The 14,215-nt window shown below is 45.2% G+C and overlaps 1 protein-coding gene across 1 annotated transcript in view; it reads right to left on the reverse strand.

Moving 5' to 3' along the window:
- VAMP5 (vesicle associated membrane protein 5) overlaps positions 1-14,215 on the reverse strand; it is a 229,925-nt gene that overhangs the window by 58,311 nt on the left and 157,399 nt on the right. The window lies entirely within an intron of this gene.

Below are 14,215 nucleotides of genomic sequence, written 5' to 3' on the forward strand. Positions count from 1 at the left end.
CCCAGCGGAGGCGGCGGGAATCGCGGAGGTTTTGTGCTTTGGCTGGGGTCTTTCTGGCCGCCCCGCCTCTAGATGCCGGGTGGCAGGGAGCCGGTGGCGGTCGGCCATGTGAAGGTGGCCATCTTGGCTGGCCAGCGAGGGCTCCTCACGGTCTTCCTTCGGCGTCCCCGCCCGGCTTGCTGCCGGCCCCGGGAAATCTGAGGAGCGCCGGCCCACCTTCTAGTCATTTCTTGGTGAATGGCTCTGCTGAAGATGGCCAGAAAGCAGATTAATGAGGGTGCTGCCATCGATTTAAACCATCGCCCTCCTCCTCGCTCCCCTGCGCTCAACTTTCTGAGGGACCCTCGCCCCTCGCCCTTCGTGGACTTAAAGTGGAGGCAGCGCTCCAGCCTTTCTCCCCAGAGAGAAAGGAAGCCGCTCCCAAGGCCGTCCTTGCCCCGTGGCCTAACTGTGCCTTTGAAGGGGGAAAAAAATCGATGTTTCAATCCTCTGTTCAGGAGAATATGGAACGAACATTTCTTTTTTGGTGGGTGGGGGCTATTAGTTCCCTTGAATGTGCTTAAGTACAACTCTCGACGGCGTGGAATGGGCTGTTTCATTAAGCTTTCACTTTAAAATGTCCACCTGCGTTTGTCCCAGTTTTGCCCAATAAAGGAATTATAGACAGGGAAAAAGAGCGAAACAAAAATTGAGCCAGCAAGGAGTAGGGAGTCCCGTTTGGAGGGAGCCCGCCTTGGGGGCGGGGGTCTCCGCAGCTTGTTCTGGGGCTGGGCCTCAGTGCAAGTCTGGTCAGGGGCTGGTGGCCCGGTGGCCAGGTGGCCCTGAGCGCAGCGCGTGACAAGAACGCCGGGTTTAATGAGGTTCTCAGAGAACGGCCTGCGCCTAGCATGGGATGCACTTTACGCTGGGGAGGTGAAGGAGACCCCTAGTAACAGTCTCCAGCTGCCTACTGCTGGAGGCAGTAGAACGAGGTGCATTCCCTAGAACAATCCTCTCCGCCGGTGAGGGAGGAAAGGTGGGATTTTCTAAAGGCTCAGCGGGAAACAAAGGAAGCACTTGAGCTGTGCTGGGAACACCGACAAAGAAGGTAAAGAAAGGGCTTATCACCATACTCAGTGACCACATCCACGGTCGCTCAAAGCAGCCAGCAAGAAAAGGTTCGACCACAAAAGAGACAATAGATCATGATATTTTTATTCGTTGCTTTTTACTTTTCAAGCTAACCCTTCATGGGAAAGCAACTGTGTAAGACTACTAAATTTTTTTGTTTGTTATCTTTTTTTAAGCAGAATGCCAATTAACTTACAATGAGCAATAAAATTGTCAACTGGAACAAAATGCGTGTGTAGGCTGGTCAGTGCATTATTTCCCAGCAGAAAAATCTATATGGGAAGCCAGAGTATAATTAGAAGGTTATTTTATTAGGGAGTCAGAGCAAGGGGTGTAAAGTCAATAAATCCTGATACCCCTGTGCTACCAACTCCACAGTGGGGCTAGGCCTGCCAAGGAGATGAGAACCAGCTGTACATAGTTGCTTACCTACTTCTCTCACTTGTGAATAGTGTGTAGGTGTAATACAGTAAGAGTAGGGGTTTGGAGTCACGACCTCTCTATGCCTCAGTATCCTCATTCTGTAAAATTGGAATATTAATAGTACATCATAGGATTGTTTCAAGGATTGAAATAGTGCAAGTAGAGTCTAGCACAGTATCTAGTACATAATTTGTTTTAATGTAAGCTGTAAAAATATTAGCTCTATTTCCTGTGATTTACTTTTCAGTGGCTTTCAATTGTTGTTGGGATACAGACTGAAATCTCTACGGACTCAAGGCCCCGGTGTGATTTGGCTGCTACTTCTGCAACCTGGTCTTGTGCCACACTCCCCTTTCTGTCTTCTACTTTAGATTTTTTTTTTTTTTTTAGTTAGTAGCAGTTAATTTTATTAATTGCATACTATCAAAACAAAGCAGGACACATTTTCATTCATTTTATATTATTCATATTGTCCCTTCCTCCCTTCCACAAATATTTACGAGCACATCTGTGAGTCAGACCCAGGAGCAAATGCTATGACAATCCTGGTCTCTGCCCACTCGGCGCTCTAAATGTCGGGAGATGCCTGGCTAACTCCCCACCCTTCTCACTTGAGCTCAGCTACCACTTCCTGGATGAAGCCTTCGTCTACACAGATTTGTCACAAAGTGTTTTCTTTCATGGCACTAAGTACAGTTTAAAATTATAGATTTGGTGATTATTTGATGAATGTCTCCAATTCCCAGTTAGGCTTGTAAGTTCCATGATAATGAGAAGGTAGGCTGTTTTGCTCAAGCTTTGTTACTGAATGCCTGGCACACACAAGGTGCTTAGAAATGTTCAAGAGGGAGAAACAAGAAAGGAAGGGAAGGAAATGAAAGGTGAATGAATATAAAGATGGCAGAAGGGTATCGGGTGCGGTGGCTCATGCCTGTAATCGCAGCACTTTGGGAGGCCGAGGCGGGCAGATCACGAGGTCAGGAGATCGAGACCATCCTGGCTAACACAGTGAAACCCCATCTCTACTGAAAATACAAAAAATTAGCCGGGCATGGTGGTGGGCACCTGTAGTCCCAGCTAATCAGGAGGCTGAGGCAGGAGAATGATGTGAACCCGGGAGGCGGAGCTTGCAGTGAGCCAAGATCGCTCCACTGCACTCCAGCCTGGGTGACAGAGCGAGACTCGTCTAAAAAACAACCAACCAACCAAACAAACAAAAAAAAGATGGCAGAAAGAAGCAGAGAAATAAGAGACTCTGGCGATCATGTGAAATCGATGGAAAGAGGTCCTGCTTTGTTTTAGTTGTAAGCATTGTAATTAATAAAATTAAGACTTCTTTGTTAAGAGGAAAGCACATCGCCATCCTGTTCTGACAGGAATAAGATTTCTGATTTCATAGATGAGTGTCCTAAGGGTGAACTAAACCAGGAGAAATTATTGGTTTATTTCCTGTTTATCATTAATGAATTTGTTGAATGTGAAGTGTTGTAAAGCACATAGGAAAAATCTAATCACTGCCTAAAGGCTTCAGATTTATCAAGCCAGAGAACATTAATGTAACAGTAGCCCTACAAAAAAGGCAAAGTTGAGACTGGATAAAAATGGTATTTGTAACTCAAACAGCAAATAAAATAACTCCTTATCAGCCTGTCAGTCAGGGAGAGAGTTCCAGAAAACATTTGCAGTGCAAGAAGCTGTTCATGTGGCAGAAGAAAAGAGGAAGGTGACAGTAGGGATAGCAAAGAGCAAGGGAAGCTGTGGAGATGTTGAGAAGGAGGCTCCTAGGCTATGTGTCTTAAGAGCACCTTCTGTGTGAAGACAGGCCAAGAAGAAAGAAATGTAGGTCACATGTCTTCAAATTTGTGCCAGTCCTTTAGAGGCAAAGCTTAGATGGCCTCAGAGGCAAGCTAGTTCTAGTGGGATCAGAAACAAGTCCTATGTGAACCCCCTCATTATTAGGCTTTTTGTATTTTGTTTTTATTTCTATGTTTTTCTCTTTTGATACTTAAATTTACAGTCCCAATAAAGAAGTCCTAAATGGAAGAATAGATACGGTACAGTGAAGAAGACACTGAAGGAAATTATAATATGATGACAATAGCTACAATTTATTGTGACAGGCACTGTTTAATATCTACTCCTCACAACAGCTCTATTTCTCTTCCTGTTTTACAGATGAAGAAAGTGGCAGGTTATTCGTCCATGTCACACATCAAATCAGTAATGGAGCTAGGGACTTGAGCCTGGTCTGACCTCTAAATTCATGCCCCTTCTTATAGCCAAACAATAAATACTGCATACTCCCTGAGGTCATTAGTATTAACAATTTGGTTTATATCCTCCTATTCCTTTTTCTGTGAACGCACACATGCACGCATCTTACTATTCAGAGAAACATGGATTTTTTTTTTTTCTTACAATTTTCATGACCATCTCTCTAGGATACTATGTAGAGCTGTAAATCATTTCCTTCTCTTTTACTGTGGGAAAATATACACAACATAAAGTAAGTAGGTAGCTCACCAAGGAGAAAATGCAAATTGCAATAAACATATGAAAAAAATGCTCAACCTTTTTGATAGATGTGATGTTAATATATGTGTGAATCTATATATGTTTTTATCCATGGTTCCTGGCTCCTAACTCCCATAGCTCTTGTTATACAGTCTTTTGTTACAATGTTGGGAGTGTTAGGAACAGGCCTCAGGAAACAGAATCTCTCTGACTCTTTCCTGTCTCTCTTTCACCGGCCCCAAGGCAGGACTTTAATCTTGCCCTGCCTTTCCGATGGTGGGCCATAACACCCTCATTCCAGAGATGGTCCTACCCTATACCCTGGGACAAGGAATGCTAAGGTCGTGAAGCTTCCATAAAAACCCAGGAGAACTGGGTTCAGAGAGCTTCTGGAGAGCTGAACAGCTGGAGGCTGACAGGAAAGTGATGTGAACCACAGTAATGTGAGCCACTCTAGCAAAAAAAAAAAAATTTTTTTTTTTTGAGACAGAGTTTCGCTCTTCCACCCAGGCTGGAGTGAAGTGGTGCAATCTCAGCTCACTGCAGCCTCCACTCCCAAGTTCAAGTGATTCTGCTGCCTCAGCCTATGAGTAGCTGGGATTATAGGCGCCTGCCACCATGCCCAGCTAATTTTTATATTTTTAGTAGAGACCGGGTTTTGCCACGTTGGCCAGGCTGGTCTCAAATTCCTGACCTCAGGTGATCTGCCCACCTCCACCTCCCAAAGTGCTGGGATTACAGGCATGAGCCACCGTGCCTGGCCCACTCTAGCAAATTAATCAGACCTAAAGAGGAGGTGGTGCCATGACTGTGTGTCTGTATGGATCTTCACCTTTACTCTAGGGGCAGAAGATACTTGGGAATGCTGTCATCTGCTCTCCTTTTTGGATTTTTAGTAGAGACGGGGTTTCACTGTGTTAGCCAGGCTGGTCTCGAACTTCTGATCTCAAGTGATCTGCCCGCCTCAGCCTCACAAAGTGCTGGGATTACAGGCATGAGCCACCATGCCTGGCCACAAGTGTATATTTTTTTGGTTCATAGAATAAATTCTGGGAATCTGCATGCCACAGAGTATCTCTGTGGGTGGGATTTATACTTTTCCTGTACTAACTCATGTTATTTGAAATTGTAAAAATTTGTAAGAATAATTTCTGCAAGTTAACCAAAAAAGATGAGCAGCAAATGTGAGTTATCTCTAGGGTGTGGAGTGTGGTGAATAAAGAAGCTACAGCAGCCAGGCGGCAGTGGTTCAGCCTAGTGAGCTCCCCAGTGCAAGGAAAGAAGGCTTTTCTTTTTTTTTTTTTAGACATGGTCTCTCTCTCTATGTAGTGTTGTAATCTTGGCTCACTGCAACCTCCTGGGCTCAAGCAATCCTCCTACCTCAGCTTCCCGGGTAGCTAGAACTACAGGCACATGCCACCATACCTGGCTAATTTGTATATCTTTTTTTGTAGATAGAGGGTTTCACCATATTGCTCAGGTTGGTCTCGAACAACGGAGCTCAGGCGATCTGCCTACGTCAGCCTCCCAAAGTGCTGGGACTACAGGCATGAGCCATCATGCCTGGCCAAAGCAAGCATTTTCCATGGCACACCTTCTATGGGGAAGCTCCCAAATACCAGATAACCTGCCTCAGAGGTGCCATCACCACTGCAGAGCCCTCTGTGAAAAGAAGGACAGCCAACCCATGCTTCATTGTGTTGATTCTTCTGAAGTCATTTGTCACCTGATGGACCACTGAACTTTTTGTTTTTTAAATAAGCAAAATATACACAATGGACACCCCCACCCCCACACATATCATGGATACTGTCACAGTCCCAGCCTAAGCTTCGGTGTCCTGAGATACTCTATATCCAGGGGCAATACTGTCCTAGGCATTCCTTTAGTTTGAGAATCTTACTTGGAGATTGGACTACACTCATGGTGTCTGCAGTCTGGCTGGGCCTTGAGAACTACCTGTCATAACTTACCTGATGGGTAGCCCTTGTGGGCATGGCCTGGCGTGTACAGACTCTGCACTCTCCCTGGAATCCTGCCCATGCCAGACCTATTGCTGCCACCAACACTGGCACTGCCAGGCTCTAACCCTCTCCCCTTGGCCTCCTGCCGTGATTTCTTTTTTTTTTTTTTTTTTTGAGACGGAGTCTCGCTCTGTAGCCCAGGCTGAAGTGCAGTGGCCGGATCTCAGCTCACTGCAAGCTCCGCCTCCCGGGTTCCCGCCATTCTCCTGCCTCAGCCTCCCGAGTAGCTGGGACTACAGGCGCCCGCCACCTCGCCCGGCTAGTTTTTTGTATTTTTTAGTAGAGACGGGGTTTCACTGTGTTAGCCAGGATAGTCTCGATCTCCAGACCTCGTGATCCACCCGTCTTGGCCTCCCAAAGTGCTGGGATTACAGGCTTGAGCCACCGCGCCCGGCCAGTGATTTCTTTCTATTTATTTATTTATTTTTTTTGAGACAGAGTCTCGCACTCTTGCCCAGGCTAGAATGCAGTGGCGCCATCTCGGCTCACTGCAAGTTCCGCCTCCCGGGTTCACGCCATTCTCCTGCCTCAGCCTCCCGAGCAGCTGGGACTACAGGAGCCCACCACTACACCTGGCTAATTTTTTGTATTTTTAGTAGAGATGGGTTTTCACTGTGTTAGCCAGGATGGTCTCGATCTCCTGACCTTGTGATCCGCCTGCCTCAGCCTCCCAAAGTGCTGGAATTACAGGCATGAGCCACCACGCCCAGCGCCATGATTTTTTTTTTGAGATGGAGTCTCACTCTGTCACCTAGGCCAGAGTGCAGTGGTGCAATCTTGGCTCACTACAACCTCTGCCTCCTGGGTTCAAGTGATTCTCCTGCCTCAGCCTCCCGAGTAGCTGGATCCTACCACTATGCCAGGCTAATTTAGATGGGATTTCGCCGTGTTGGCCAGACAGGTCTTGAACTCCTAACTTCAGGTGATTGGCCCGCCTTGGCCTCCCAAAGTGCTAAGATTACAGGCGTGAGCTACTGCACCCGGCCCACGATCTTGGTTTCTTAGAAATGACACCAAAAACATAAGCAGCCAAAGAAAGATGAGCTAAATTGGACCTCATCAAAATTAAAAACTTCTTTGGTGTTAACGGACACTATCAAGAAAGCGAAAAGACAGCCCACAGAATGAGAGAAAATGATGACAAATCCTGAATCTAACAAGTGTTAACAAGGATGTGGAGAAATTGGAACACATGTACACTGGTGGTGGGAATGTAAACTGGTGCAGCCACATTGGAAAACAGTTCTGTAGTTTCTCAAAAAGTTAAACATAGTTACTATATGACCCAGCAAGCCCACTCCTAGGTATATACTCAAGAGAGCTGCAACACATGTTTACACAAAAACTTGTACACAAATGTTCATAGCAACTTTTCATTGTAGTCAAAAGGTAGAAGCAACCAAATGTACATCAGCTGATGAGTGGATAAATATGATGTGGTATATCCATATAATGGAATATTATTTGGCCATAAAAAGGAATAAAGTACTGATACATGCCACAACATGGATGAATCTTTTTTCTTTTTCTTTTTCTTTTTTTTCTGAGACAGAGTCTCCCTCTGTCACCCAGGCTGGAGTGCAGTGGCATGAACTTGGCTCACTGCAAAACTCCTCCTCCCGGGTTCAAGCAATTCTCCTGCCTCAGCCTCCCAAGTAGCTGGGATTACAGGTGCCTGCCATCATGCCTGGCTAGTTTTTTATATTTTTAGTAGATATGGAGTTTCACCAGACCGGTCTCGAACTCCTGACCGCCTTGCCTCCCAAAGTGCTGGGATTATAGGCATGAGCCACCATGCCCGGCCAACATAGATGGATCTTGAAGACATTATGCTAAGTGAAAAAAATCAGTGACAAAAACCTTACAATGTGTAGTTCCACGTATATGAAATGTCTAGGCTGGGTGCAGTAGCTCATCTTGTCATCCCAGAACTTTGGGAGGCCAAGATAGAAGGATCACTTGAGCTCAGGAGTTTGAGTCCAGCCTGGGCAACATGGTGAAACCCCATCTCTACAAAAAATACACAAATTAGCCAGACGTGGTTGGCACACGCCTGTAGTCCCAGCTACTAGGGAGGCTGAGGTGGGAGGATCACCTGAGCCTGGGAGGTTGAGGCTGCAGTGAGCTGTGATTGTGCCACAGCACTCCAGCCTGGTCGACAGAGTGAGACCCTGTTTCAAAAAAAAAAAAAAAAAAAAAAAAGCCAGTATAGGAAAATCAAATCCATAGAAACAAAAAGTAGATTTGTGGTGGCCAGGGGCTGGTGGAAGAAGGGAATGGAGAGTAACTGCTAATGAGTATGGAGTTTCTTTTTGGGGAGATAAAGATGTTCTGGAATTACATAGTGGTAATGGTTACAAAACACTATGAATATACTAAACATCACTGACATACATCAAAAAGGTGAGTTTTATGGTATGTGAATTATATCTCAATTACAAAAATTGTCTTTTTATGTTTGGAAAAATAAGAGAAAAAGACCTATACTGCCAGTTCTTTAGCAAAACTGCTGTTAACATCCCTTTTGGGTTTTTAAAATGTATAATTTAAATATATTTGTATGTAAATAGTGTAAATGTATTAGTTTCATCAAATGTTAAATCATTGTATTATTAGCATTTTTCTGTCATCACCCTGTCTTTATATTTGTAATCATTAAGCACTCCATGATAATAAATTCAAAGGATTTTCTGAGCAATTCCTGAGTGTTGTACATACAGGCTGTTTGAAGTTAGTTTTCCATTACTTAACACTGTAAATGAACTTCTTGTGCATAGAAGTTTTTTTTATATTTGGAATTCTTTCTTTAGGAAAGATTTCCCAAAGTAGAATAATAGGTCAGAGTAGAAGTACTGGGTCAAAGCTTATTGATTTGTGCCGCTGCAGTTATTTCCCAAAGAGACAAATGGCTCTGGGCCTGGTCAGTTCCCTTGCCACCTGTTCCTGATGTTATGCACCAAATGGGAGAAGGGAGAAGATGGTGACTGCTCTAAGTTTTTTTTTTTTTTTTTGAGACAGAGTCTCGCTCTGTCGCCCAGGCTGGAGTGCAGTGGTGCGATCTCGGCTCACTGCAAGCTCCGCCTTCAAGGTTCACGCCATTCTTCTGCCTCAGCCTCCTGCGTAGCTGGGACTACAGGCACGTGCCATCACGCCTGGCCAATTTTTTGTATATTTAGTAGAGACGGGGTTTCACCGTGTTAGCCAGGATGATCTCGATCTCCGGACCTCGTGGTCCGCCTGCTTCAGCCTCCCAAAGTGCTGGTTTTACAGATGTGAGCCACCGCGCCCGGCCGACTGCTCCGACTTGAAAGCTCTGGATGATCAAGGAGTTTCTAGCAGTCAGGTGGTCAGCTAAGCACCAATGGACAGAAAGCATCAGGAGCGAGCAGTCCCTTACTTGAACATTTTAGGGCTGTTCAATCTTCTTTGATTGACTGAGGCTCCTACTTGGGAAAAGGTGAAATTCATGGAGTTCTATCACTCTATTAACTTCCCTAGGTCAATAGACAATGGTTCAGACACCTGGACTCATAAAGTAACCACCGTACAGGCAGAGGATGTGAACAGATTACAAGAAATACAAATAGTCAATAAGTATGTGAAAAGATATTCAACCTCGCTCATAGTCAAAGAAATGTAAAGCAGAATGAGTTTCCATTTTTCATCATATTAGAAAACAATAAAAATTGTGTAATGCCCAGTATTTACAAGATTATGGAGGCCGGGCGCGGTGGCTCAAGCCTGTAATCCCAGCACTTTGGGAGGCCGAGGCGGGCGGATCACAAGGTCAGGAGATCGAGACCACAGTGAAACCCCGTCTCTACTAAAAATACAAAAAATTAGCCGGGCGCGGTGGCGGGCGCCTGTAGTCCCAGCTACTCAGGAGGCTGAGGCAGGAGAATGGCGTGAACCCGGGAGGCGGAGCTTGCAGTGAGCCGAGATCGCGCCACTGCACTCCAGCCTGGGCAACAGCGTGAGACTCCGTCTCAAAAAAAAAAAAAAAAAAAAAAAAAAAAAGATTATGGAGAATAGACACCCTCGTACATTGTTGCTGGGAGTGTACAAATAGATTCAGGTCTTCGGGAGGGTAATTTAGCAATGTCTGTCAACATTTTGAGTGCAGGTACTGGTTAACTCAGCAATTCTACCACTAGGAATTTGCCTAGTGGTAATTGTGCTGGCAAAATTATGCCAAAATCATGTGCAAGGATGTTCACTGAAACATTGTAATAACAAAAAACTGGAAAGCACTTAGACATCCATCAGCAGGAGACTGGTTAAATATATCCATGTAATGGAAAAGTATGCAATCACTGAAATAGGAGGTAGGAGTATATATGCTGATAGGGAAAGTTCTTCTAAATATGTTATGCCAGAAAACAATATGCAAGGTAATATGATCTCATTTGTGTTAGATTAAAAAAGAGATATACAGGTATATGTAGACTTTTCAGGAAGGATTCAAAACAAGTGGTGGTAGCATTTGGAGAGTGGCACTGGGGACTGGAGGGAGAGGGTAAATTTTGCTTTTTATTTGGCACTTTTCTATATTATTTGAATTTTCTATACTAGGTGAATGTAAGTCTAATTTTAAAAAGCGTATTTTTGGCTGGGTGCGGTGGCTCACACCTGTAATCCCAGCACTTTGGAAGGCCGAGGTGGGCAGATCACGAGGTCAGGAGATCGAGATCAACGTGGCTAACACGGTGAAACTCCGTCTCTACTGAAAATACAAAAAAAATTAGCCAAGCATGGTGGCGGGCGCCTGTAGTCCCAGCTACTCAGGAGGCTGAGGCAGGAGAATGGCATGAACCCAGGAGCGGAGCTTGCAGTGAGCCCAGATAGCGCCACTGCACTTCAGCCTGGGCGACAGAGCGAGACTCCGTCTCAAAAAAAAAAAAAAATAATAATAATAATAATAATAAATAAATAAAAAGAAAAAAAGAAAATGATGAGTTGAGGAACATGCTGCATGTGAACACATTGAGCAGATCTATGGATCTAGTGCTCCAAGAATTCTGGGTTGAAGATGGACGACGTAGATGAGACGTGGAGCAGTTTGCTTTTGAAGACACAGCAAAATCAGAGAAAGTGGCAGTTGAAACTCAATATAAGGAAATTGTGTAGACCAAATGAGTGGGACCCTAGAGATCACCTTACCCTTAAGGGTTGGGTGGAAGAAGAGGAACCCGGCAGTAAGGCTGAGAAGGAGTGATCAGAGCCGGGAGAGGAAAACCAGGAGGGAGTGGGGTCACAGATGACTGTTCTGTGCTCCCGGCTGGACACCATGGCTGGTTTTTTAGGCCACTTCTCACCAGTGCCAATTCTCCTGCTCTTGCCACATCTGCCCACTAAAACCCCACCTCTGGATTTTCTGCTTCTGTTCCTGAAAAAGGCCACTCAGCCAATAAGAATAACTCCACTCCAAATTCCTCCAAATTCACGATTTACACCTTCATGCCAACCGTCAGTTTTTTTCCTTAAACTTCTCCTTGGTGGGCTCTGGCTCTCATTCATCAATTATTCTAAATGATTAGAATATCATTTAGATGCTTCACTTCTCCTCTCTCACTTCCACTCTGATCTTTGTGGCCAATCTCCTCTTCCTACTTCAAGGACCAAACAAGGCCCTCAGGGGTGAGTGCCTCTAACATCTTATCTTTCCCTCCATCAACGTGCCTGAAACCATACTCATCTTCTTTTTCAAGCAGTGTATTCAGCCTCTGAGGATGAGGTTCAGCTCCTGTTTTGCTCTAGTGTCTCTTCAGGAGGCCCCCATGACCCTATCGCATCTCTGAGCCTGAGATACTTGTTCCTCCTTTTCTGTGTTGCTAATAACACACATCATGTATTTCCCTGTTACAGCATTTGCCATGCTGAACTAAAATTATCTCACTGTCTCCTTCAATAAGCTAGATACCATGCATGATGGCTTTTTCATCCTTAATTTTTTCTTATTGATATACAGCATCCATGCAGGAAAAGGTACATATTGGGAAGTATATAGGTCACAGAATTTCCACAAACTAGCACACCTCATACAACTAGCATCCAGATGGAGAAGAAACCAAGCATGGCAGCACCCCAGAGCTCTCTTTGAACTCTTTTACCACCCCCCTTCTTTTTTTTTTTTGAGACGGAGTCTCACTCTGTCAACCAGGCTGGAGTGTAGTGGTGTGACCTTGGCTCACCACAACCTCCACCTCCTGGGTTCAAATAATTTTCCTGCTTCAGCCTCCCACATAGCTGGGATCACGGGCGCCCACCACCATGCCTGGCTAATTTTTGTATTTTTAGTAGAGACGAGGTTTTACCACGTTGGCCAGGCTAGTTTTGGCCGCAGGTGATCCACCCACCTCAGCCTCCCAAAGTGCTAGGATTACAGGCGTGAGCCACTGTGCCCAGCCTACACTTTTTATCTGCTTCTCCAGGAAGATCAGATTAGTTAAACTAATCTAATTAATAGATTAGTTTTTGCTGTTTTTATAATTTTAAAAAATGGACCAAAAATAGTATATTTTTTTGTGTCTGGCTTTTTTATCAACATCGTATCTGCTAGATTTATCCATATTGTTGCATGCAGTTATAAGCAGTTTATGACCACTGCCATATATTTTTAAATTTTTATTTATTTATTTAGAGACAGAGTTTCACTCTGTCACCCAGGCTGGAGTGCAGTGGCATAATCACAGCCTTGACCTGGGCTCAAGCGATCCTCCCACTTCAGTCTTCCAAGTAGCTGAGACTACAGGTGTGTGCCACCACGCCCAGCTAATTTTTGTATTTTTCTGTAGAGACGGGGGTCTCGCCATGTTGCCTTGGCTGGTCTTGAACGCCTGGGCTCAAGCAATTCGCCTGCCTGAGCCTTCCAAACTGTCGGGATTACAGGCATGAGCCACCGCGCTCAGCCAAGAATGACTTTTTAAATGGTTAGACTTGAACATGAACTTTCTGGTGAAACTATGATCACATACATCATGACTGCAGACAGAAGGGGCAGGTAGGGCTCCCTGGCCTACTCCCCTCCCAGTGGAACTGCCTTTTTTACTGAAAGCAGCCTCCTGTAACCTCTGTGGACCCCTTCACGGTAGGCAAATTACAAAGCGTTTCTGTCAGGAGCTTCCTTCTAGTTCTCTCTCTTCACTCTGGGACCCTCCCCTCTCCACCCCAGGATGTCTGTCCAGCATTGCTCTCTCCTTCCAATGTCTCAATACCTTGCCTGCGGAACATGACTGGTGGGGGCAGAGTGGGGGAAAGGGTAGCCACAGCAGATCTGACCCCCCAGGTAGCCAAGGGTCCTTTTAGATTATCCTAAAGTTTGTGTTTTGTTTGTGTTTAGACAGAAACTGTGAGGTAGGAGCAATGACATTTGCAAAGTGCACTGTAGGGGAGAAAATGTAGGAGAAATCCTTCTCTAGATCTATCTGTCCAAGTTGTAACTTTAGATCTTAGAAAGATGAAAAGCCCAGACAAATGAATCTGGGTTGCTGAATGCAGAAAAAGGTGTTTGTTGGGAGAAGCAAAGAGCTGCCGACCTTGCAGGGTACACTGTGCTGCTGGCCCTGGCACAAGATGCTTTATCGCTCCATCGGCGCCTGAGGCCTAAGCTTGGCAGCTGCAGAATCACAAAAAAGGCCATGGCTGAGCTTAGCCTAGCAGGCTGTGGAGTGCTGGGCCTGATGCCTCCCCATCCCTCTGCCCTGCCTCTCACTGTCTCTGCTCCATTTCCTGCCTCAGAACCCTGCTCTCTCCCTCTTGTCTCTTTTGGTTCCTCTATTTATGTATTTATTTTTTTGGAAGAGAGCTAGGGGGAATCTAAGGTTTAAGGAGCTGCACAGCTTATGGGCAGATCCCGGAAGCCTGGCTTTCCTCCACTCCAGCAGCCAAAATTCATGTCTTTTCTTTCTTTTCCTGTGCTGGACAGAGTCAAACGCACACTAACAGTGTTAACATGATAAATATCAGCAGTCCTGACCTTTCTCTCTGGATCCTGGAGGCTCGCTGACTCCCAAGCTCTGACTTGCTTGTGCTTAAAGTGGATTAGCACTTAACCGTTTGCTGCAGGGCCCCACACTGGGGTTTGATGGGAATCAAAATAGAGATTACCTTATTTGACTTAAAAAAAAAATTTTCCACTTGAAAGA

Source organism: Macaca thibetana, chromosome 13 (assembly GCF_024542745.1).
Source record: "Macaca thibetana thibetana isolate TM-01 chromosome 13, ASM2454274v1, whole genome shotgun sequence".
NCBI lineage: Eukaryota > Metazoa > Chordata > Mammalia > Primates > Cercopithecidae > Macaca > Macaca thibetana.